We start from the raw sequence: 9,193 nt of genomic DNA on the forward strand, positions 1-9,193 counted from the left end.
AATAAATTCCTTAAATTATCATTTCACTCTATCTGTGAAAACTGGAAAAAAGTATTTCCCCTGAGTGTTTCATGATCAGTATTTTAATACTCATTTCGGCCACAGATTGGTAAAGATTAGCACTGTCAATCGATAAAATATAGCCAACACAGATATAGATATTTAGATAATATTTCAGTTCTTCAGTTTTATGAATCCAGATGTCAGACTGTATAATAAATCTCCCACAACCTTTTATGCCCTAGAAGTCAGCCTTCACTCAGGATAGCAAATGTTAAAGTAGTAAAGATAAACTTCTCTGAGCACTACACCCACAGATCTGGCACACATGGTAGGTTTTTGTTGATTTCACAGCAGTCTTTCCTATGCATTTTAAATCGGACACTAATAATGTGTGAACATGTATTTCTGGTGCTGGGCTCAACCACCAAGTGTTCTCTTGTGTTTTCCCTTAAACAGAAGGGGAGAAGTGTTTTTTACATTCACTTGTTTCATTAACGAGCTGATGTCCTGACAGATGTGGTGAGAGGATGGCTGGCGTTTAGGCTTTTACAGCCAGTCATGTTTTGGGTACAAACAACATCACCAATGAAAGCCAGCTTTGTGTACTTTTGTTTGCCTTGCCTGACTGGTTTATGTAAAGAATATTCAGCAACAATACAATAAAATAACAGAAAACTTGGTGTCTGGTGTTTTTTGTATCCTTGACTGATGTGCAATGAGGAGTGTTAAAGAGGCTGTGATTTTGCATGCCTAAATTATTTGTACTTTTGCCCCTTATTCCTGAAAAGACAATATTCCTAAAATGTGATTTACATGTATGCTAAAACGCAGCTATGCATACTGCAATTAAACAACATGTTCTTCAAATATTTCCACCAGTGGCAGACTTTAACCTTATTGAAAAGGTTGGTGTTTTAATATTCGTGCCTTTCCAAAAAACTGTTGATATCCAAGGCTTTCATGATGTTTAAGAGCATTTGTCTTCTCCTTACAGCCAGACATGTGGGCTTTCTTTAGGGCAGGCATCTCTCTACCCAATCCTTGCAAAACTGCTGATGGTGTTGGTAAAGGCTCATTCATGCTACATTCACAAAAAGGCGAATATCTAAGCGGGAAATGCATATACCTGTATCAAATTTAGATTTGTGTTATATCAGAACTGGTGAAACAGTGTTTGTGTAAGCACAGTCACTGAGCTAGAAGACAAAGGAAGCCCAGATTAAATTAAGAGACCATCTACTACTATCTGGATTTGGTAGTCTGGAAACCTAATCTGGATCAGATAACACATTCAACCCTGAGCTCATTGAAACATGGTACCGCTCAGTGACACCATCTTTATGTTTACACAGGGTCATGATCAGACCTGAGTAAACAGCTATTTACGATGTCTCAATACCTTTAATCACCTTTATACTCAATGTGTTCAGCTGAGAACTCACTATCTTTGCAAGTAATTGGTGTATAATTGATACAATAAAGGAGTCTGCATGAGTTTCTTCTTGTCTGTTTTTTTTACAAATGTAACTTAATATACGATTGAATATTTTCATGAAATGATTTAATTGAGATGTAAAATAACCTGAAATAACGTTTGATTGAAGTGATAAATGTCTCTAAGAATACAAATGACTTGACATTTACTGGTTTGATTTATTTTTGTACACTGTATGGTAAAGATAGAGATACTATTTATGTATTCTGAATTGTGTATGCTGTACCTCAGAGGGAGAAATGAAACAGATATAGAAAATAACAACTAGGAAAGTACAGTACCTTCAGATATGTACGGAAAACCAATCAATAACACCTTAGTTGTTTTCTGTTTTTGGTGCAGGGTCATCCCTATTTTCGCGGGGTCTTATTGTAAGAGATTGGAAAGGGCTACCTTCACAGTTAATGGAATGAAGAGAGATGGACACTTTAATTGCAGTTTCAGTGATTAAAAGACAATTTAATCTCAAAATATCAGTGTCTATGGTTAAGAAAAAATGAATTGCCTATATTCCAGGGTAGATCATAAACCATAGAGATTGAAACACATTGCTTTTGAGAAACATTTATTCACTTAGGGAATAATATGGTGGATGACAGTTGCAATGTGTTCCAACAGCCCAAAACACTTCCATTCCGAGGGATGTGCTTCACTTCGTTCCAAAAACGTTCCAAAACACATGCAAATGAAGAACAATCTACACCAACTGTCTCTGTTGGAAGAGTTAGTCTGTTTCATAATTGTAAGTGTTTTGTCCTTTTATTTGAAATGACTATATAAGCTCCATTAGCTAGCCAGTTTACAGAAGATCTGCAATAATATCGGAACAAATCATGCGATCACATTGTAAATATAAGTCAAATCACAGTTGGCCAACATTATAATCCCTAAAAGCCAACAAGTGCACTGTTTTGAGCTTCTTGCAGAGTATTGTATTTGCAGCAAAGAGTATAATGCGACGCTTATAGTAAACGCTGGGCTTGTTTCGTCAAGTTGGTAAATGTTTTCTAAATGCTGTGCATGTGTTGTCAAGTTGGTTAAATGTATGTTTCTTCATTTGCATGTGTGGCATATTTGTGTTTTTTTATTTGGATCATTTCTTTAACTGCACACGTTTTCCCAATGGAAATGTGTTGGGCTGTTGTAACGTGTTTGCACCTGTCGGCCACCGTAGAATAACATTGCTGAGAACAAAGGAGCTTTGAAAGGTCTCCTTAATGTGTCATATTAAGAAGATATTGAGTTGGGGCAAATACAACTCTTGTTCTTTGTCCAATTTCCTAGTATGAGGTGTACAGAATAATTAAAGTCTTTACTGTACCCAGCATTGTTTGTCACACAGAGCAATTTTGCCTCAGGAGGTAAACTACAAAAAGAGTTTCTCTTGCATAGTGTGTGGATTTTCTCACAGTACTTCAGAGAAAATGATCAATAACTAATCAACCAGAATGTCAAACAAAGTTGCATAGCAAACATTACAAAGTTTTCCAAAAAGAAGTACAGCAGTGAATGGGGATTTGGTGAGGAAAGCACTTTAAACAATTATGATGCTGCGTTTCGTACAGCCTTGGTGGTTGTTTTGCGAGGCTGACGGTCAGCAGGGAACAACATTAAGCGCTGGGTAATATGATGTTGATCAGCAGAGTGTGTCACAGTGAGTAATGGTCTCGGCATCAGCAGCAAAGCACCGGGAGCGGAGACAGCCAGGAGGAGCTTGATCACGACTTCCTGCAACACTTTTACAAGGTCATGTGGGGAAAATATATTCAAATTAGAACACTCGGCGGGCCTTCAAGAAATGGTGTTACATGGTCCACACAGACAACGAAAGCTGTGTTCCCGTCATTAATCTGTTGGTGCAAGACATTGGTTAAACTCCTCCAGCTACACCACTTACAGAGCAAATAGGAAGTTGTTATTTTGCCTAAAATGAAATCATTTTTCACGGCTCCCTACACATCTCTGTTCGGGTTAAAGTTAAATGTTGGACAACTATTTATACTTCTCTCCATTATAGCTGATACGGCAGAATATCTATCCTGAATTTGTCCATCCAACGTGAAGGTTTAGCTGGAGCCTGTTGAAACAACATGACTCAGCTTGTTATGGGGCCCCATTCTGAACAATTTAAGTATGTCTTGCATAATGTATTATTTTATATTTCTGACTTAATCTATGAATAAATGGAGTGTGAAGATAAATCCAAATGCTTTTCCCTATAACCTCACAAAAGCAATTGTTCCTTTTATGTGTTTAGATCTGACTTCTCTTCTTACAAAAAGAAGTCTGATTCTATAGATGCCTATGAGAAAATGACCATGCTTCTCACATTATTTATTACCTTAGTAAACATTTTCCTAATAAGTTGATGGTCTTTTAATAGTTTCAAACCTTCTTCAATACAGCTGGATGTTCATTTTGTAAATTAAAGTTCCATGTACAGTAACACAGATCATTAAGTGTATGTTAACTGCTAAGTAGTGTATGTTAACTGCTAAGTAGTGTAAGCTAGTTAGCTTTGTTTGAGTTAGCTTGCAGGATAATATACTGTAGCTACTATTAGCTAGATGTGATAGCTATTATTAAGAGTTAATATGTGAATGTATAGGAGAATGCCAAACTTAGGGAGTTAAAATAGAACATTTGCTATAATTGGTACTGGATTATTATTTGATTTGAACTTTTATCCAACACAATTATTAATTGATGCACAGGTTTATCTCGAATTCTCTAATAACCTTTTACAAATGGTCACTTTTAGGCCTCTATACCTTTGTAAGCTGAGTGTATAATATCCAAGATCTCTAATACAGCCCTCTCTCTTGGGAGCTTCAGTGAATGTGACAATACTTACATTCACATATCTCCAGTTACAATCTCGGCCCCCAGTTGTCAAGTACGTTGTTCCGCCCCTTTGCGCTCCGTCTTGTCATTTTCTATTCTCCGTATGAAATGAGACGAGTTTCCATGCCAGCAAAGCAGTCTGGCAGTAGCTTTGGAGAATAATGAAATAGGCTTCAGATACAGTACAAGCTCAGACAGCCTCCGGACAGATGAAATGCAATATTCTTCAAGTGCTATGTAACATGAGCACAATATGTAGATAATAGATATAGTACTTGACGATACCTCTATTACCGTCCACAAGCCAACGCTTTGGGCAATTAGTATCTCTCCGGTTACCCTGTACATGAGCCAATGCCAGATGAGAAGGATAAAAACTCAATTAGCTTTTGTAAGTGGCTGCCCACCCTACATACCAGCCCACATATTCCATATATTCTTTGTGAGATCAAGTTAAGGCCTTTCTCATTAGTATATTGTCACTACTTGGTATTTTGAGTTAAAAAGCTACTGATAAAACCAAATTCTTGCAATTCACTGGAAAAAGAGCAGCTCAAGAGGGATTAATCTATCATGCTCTTCTGCAAATCCCTTAAACAATGTGGGGATAAACATGACCAGAAAACTTGATCTGACAACTGGTCATGTGGTTTAGGGCAGCCAAAATGGTTGTCAAGTCAATGTGTTTTGCTTTCTCCCTCCTTTCATCTTTTTCTCAACTTCAATCTTCTTCTCTCTTGCCGGAGAGACACCATTTGTCAATTTCATTTTAAATGAATCCTATAAAATGATGTCTGTGGGGCATTGTTACTTCACCAATATGTCTTTGATTTATGAAGATTAAAGAAATGATGTGAGTTCTTTGTTAATGAGTATTCCTAATTCCGGTGGGATCTACTAGTTGCGCAGTCTCAAAATCCTTTTTTATTTGGCCTGTGTGTTTGCATGCAATAAAGCTACTGTAAAAGCAAGCTTGGTTACTAATGTGTCCCAGTATACTCTTCTTCAAGTATCACCATCATACGGCATCATCACCATGGTTACATTTTTCATTCTCATATAATGAGAGGAGATCATGATGTATCTATGTGATTGCAATTCTTTCATGTGGTTTTTAGGTAAAAGACAAGTTTGTAAAATATGATCCATTGCTACAGAGAATACTAAAGGATATAGATAAGGTAAAACAGTTCATATTTGATAAACAACAACTTTAACGTTAAAGGGCCCTATTATGCTAATTTTCAAGTTTCATTATTATCTCTAATACTGCCTGTGCTACAGTTCCTTAGCATGTCACATACAACGTTTGGCTGTTACAAACGGGTGATTGTTAAATAGGGCTGTCACTATGTTACGGAAGTAAAAAACAGAGTCCAGTGGAGGCGTTTCAGGCAGGGGGGGGGGGGGGTGTTACTATTGGATTTTAGCCTTTGTAGGCCATTTACATGCACAAAATCCTATATTACACACTACAGGAAAGGGAAAACTTAAAAAAGCTTAATAGGGCCCCTTTAATGGATCAGTGCATATCATCAAACCAATAATTAACACGATTCAAAAAGATACAATTTGCAGCAAAAATATTTTAAATATAATTTTGGGCATATTCCTATCCATAATAATGATGTAGCTGAGGAGCAAAAGATGGGTACCTAGTAGTATACAAATATATTCAAACCACTAGGAAACCAGGACCCACTACTACTTATACAACTTTATTACACGTTGCAGATTTTATTCATGTATTCTCACTTAAGCCACATTTTTATGATTTTTTTTTAATTTGTAATTTGTGGATGGTAATAACGTTTCTGGATATCTCAACAAAACCATTTTTTTTCATTAGACACCTAAGTTGCTACATATATCCACTCTTTATGTCTCATTCATTACCTATAGTGAACATATAAAGTGTTTAGTGTGTACTGTATGTAAACTATTATAATGATGATGTGCAAGCCCCGGTTGTTTTGAAATATGCTTCATAGCATTTTTTTTTTTTAAATCAAGAACCGCAGATTGCGAGCTAATTTACCTTCAAGGACATCAGGTAAACGCCAACTTTAATTAGTGTGGGGGAGACTGCATATGTGTGTATTGTGTGTGTGTGTAAGGGTGTACAAAGTCAGGCAGACAGCTGCTGTGGAAAAATTGAAACGCTTCCTTCTCGACGTGCCCATTAGCAGAGTTTTCAAACATCCTCCACTTCGGCGGCAGTGATCCTGAAGAAGGCTGGCAGGGTTGGAGGAGGCGGGGCCAAGGCCACAGGCAATGATACTGTGCTACACTGATGTTACAAAGAGGACTGTAAAATGTTAATGAGAACAGATCGGCTGTGCACGCACGCACACACGCACACACACTGTAATCACATCTGGGCTGGAGCAGTATCCCCGGGAGGAAGGAGCCGAGGACAGGGGAGAGGCCAGACGGGGTCCAGAAGTACGCCACCCAGGCGCTGTCAAAAGCATGGGCGACGTCCGAAGCCGCCGTTGAGGCTAACCGTGAGCCCCGTGACGTCACGTTGCCTCGCTTTTTCGCCGAACTGAATTGTGGGTAGCAGAGCGGTCCGTCTCCGCCGGAGACGGCGGACAATGTTCAACTTCTGACGCCGGAGTAGCCAGCGCCAGCCAATCAAATCCCGTTTCTGAAAATCTGACAGCTGAAGCCGTAGCCAATCAAACCGCGTCTAAACTGGGAGAGATATCCCGCCGTTCATTTCTATATTTCAAAAAAAGTTGGAGGAGAAACTAACTATCGCCGTAGCAATCACCCGGTTTTGTATGACCAGACCCTCTTCACCTACCGGGATACAAACCGGAGGAACCAGGCATGGAGGGAGGTGGCAGAGACAGTGGGTGAAACTGGTAGGTTTTCGCCTGTTTGGGGAGTTTATATATATATTGCTCCCATAAAATCCCCGGGGTTTTTTGCTTTGTATGTCGGGGGCGGGAGATTCATGTGATTGGTAGTTGGTCATGTTGCTTGAATAAAATCCCCAAGCTCCAGACACGCCCAGCTCTTTTTTTGAAGCTGGAGTGTGGACGCTCCGTCAGGCACCGGAAAAAGCTCAAAAGGGTCGTCCTGTCCACGATCAAAAACAGGTAGGAGAAATAGTGAGAGGATCCACACGAGGTCGACCGTCTGGCCGAACCTCCTCTCTGGCACCCAAAAAAAAGGGGTTAACAGTTGGATGTTAACAGATGGATGAAGTCAGCCGTTAGCTGCTAGCCGTCGGCTGTCAGTCGTCGTTAGCGGCTAGCCGTTAGCTGTCGTCGTTAGCCGGTAGCTGTTAGCCGCTAGTTGTTGTCGACGGCCATTAGCTGTAAGCCATTAGCCGTTAGACGTTGTCGTCGGCTTCAGAGCCTCTGCCAGGAAAGGTGCCACTGCGTGTAGGGGCCAGCACCTCAGGGGTAAATCGCCGGGTGGCCAGGAAGAACCGGTCAGCTCCTTCGGCTAAAGCGCGGGGCTCCACACTAGCATGTCCCGAAGAAACAGTCCCATGAAGTCGGGTTCTTCCGTACCTAGCAGGTCGTGTATCGTCTCCATGTGGTTGGAAGGCTTGCTGTCTCCCAGTGCCGAAACAATGTGGAAATGGCGAGCGTCGTCCTCGGCCATTCTGTGGAGGGCGAACCGAGCCATCAGTCTGTGTGCACGCTGCAGCCGCAGACGTCCCCAAAAATCTCCGGCAGTTGAAGAAAAACGGCGTTTCTAGCCATGTTCGGTTCAGTCTCAGAAACTTCTGCGAGACTTATGTCAGGGACACCAATGTAGTGCCGAGAGAAGGGAGTCGGAGGCGGTGCAATGAAGGTACAAAGCTGGCTTTATTGAGCAGCAGAAATGCACATGTTGTTGGGTCGGAGCCCGGGAAGAGAAGAGAGAGAAAAAAGGAGGGCACACAGTAAGTACACAGGAGGTCAACAAATGTGTCCGTGTGGAACAATACCCCCAACCTGTAGTTCCATGAGTGAATTATGTGTCAATCAGTGATTACTACAACAGTAAAAAACATTATAAAACATTTAGCAGCATCATAACAATTATTTGTACAGCCACACGATTTAGTTTGAACAGTATTTTCCATAACTAGTACATTGAAATTAACATGTACAAGTGGTGAAGATGGTTTTGATGTTAAGTGAAATACCTTCACTTTACTATTGCCATATTGACATATCACAAAAGGTGTTTGCGCCTGGGTAAAAACATTTCTCCCCCTTTCTTGGTTTGGTTCCTTTGTGTTAAAATTATTGTAGAAGCCACAAGTACTAAGAGTGAGGGTTAGAATTAGTGTAGTTTAATTATAAAGACATCCACGGTATGGTAAAAATGTCTGTGATACTCCCGCAGACAATAACATGCACTGCAATTAAAGCTGAGTAAAAAAATCCTCCCTATTTCCTTTGCAAAATTACATTTACGCTTCATATCGTGACCGTGATTCATTCTCTGCAAAGGGTACTGCAAGAAGCTTTCAGAAAATTCAAGTGATTCATTTCTTAACTTTGTTACAGAGGCTATTAAAGTCGAAACAATGAGATCCGCAGCCGGAGGCATCATGAGGATTGAATTGTCGTAAGATGCAGTGGAGACAGACAGGTCCAACATTTAGGTTTATAACAATTTAAGATTACTTGAAGGAGGTGAAACTATCATTTAGTTCTGTGAAGGCTGAAAATGTCACTAGATAATGAAAAGTATCAGTGTGCACAGCTCCAAATCTTTATAATGCATCAAGTGCATGATATTGGCAGGGATAAAAGATACAAGACCCCGGCACTCGCAAATAAAGGGACTTTAGAGGGTTTTTAGATGAAGCGCTTTAGTTTTGCCCACAAACAATAAGGA

This window comes from Pseudochaenichthys georgianus, chromosome 16 (assembly GCF_902827115.2).
Source record: "Pseudochaenichthys georgianus chromosome 16, fPseGeo1.2, whole genome shotgun sequence".
Lineage (NCBI taxonomy): Eukaryota > Metazoa > Chordata > Actinopteri > Perciformes > Channichthyidae > Pseudochaenichthys > Pseudochaenichthys georgianus.